The sequence below is a fragment of the Octopus bimaculoides genome, chromosome 16 (assembly GCF_001194135.2).
Source record: "Octopus bimaculoides isolate UCB-OBI-ISO-001 chromosome 16, ASM119413v2, whole genome shotgun sequence".
NCBI lineage: Eukaryota > Metazoa > Mollusca > Cephalopoda > Octopoda > Octopodidae > Octopus > Octopus bimaculoides.
Genome location: NC_068996.1, coordinates 38,154,703 through 38,155,184, shown reverse-complemented (window position 1 = coordinate 38,155,184; position 482 = coordinate 38,154,703).

Below are 482 nucleotides of genomic sequence, written 5' to 3'. Positions count from 1 at the left end.
GGTGCATATCTGGGTACAGGACATTGCAAACAAAACGTAGACAAGAAAATAATAATAACCAGAGTACAGAAAACACACAAGCCACATAGAGAACATTTTCCTTAGGCGCAGGAGTGGCTGTGTGGTAAGTAGCTTGCTTACCAACCACATGGTTCCGGGTTCAGTCCCACTGCGTGGCACCTTGGGCAAGTGTCTTCTACTATAGCCATGGGCCGACCAAAGCCTTGTGAGTGGATTTGGTATATGGAAACTGAAAGAAGCCCATCGTATATATGTATATATGTATGTGTGTGTATATGTTGTGTATCTGTGTTTGTCTCCCCAATGTCGCCTGACAACTGATGCTGGTGTATTTAGGTCCCTGTAACTTAGCAGTTCAGCAAAATAGACCGATAGAATAAGTACTAGGCTTACAAAGAATAAGTCCTGGGGTCGATTTGATTCAACTAAAGGCAATGCTCCAGCATGGCCGCAGTCAAATG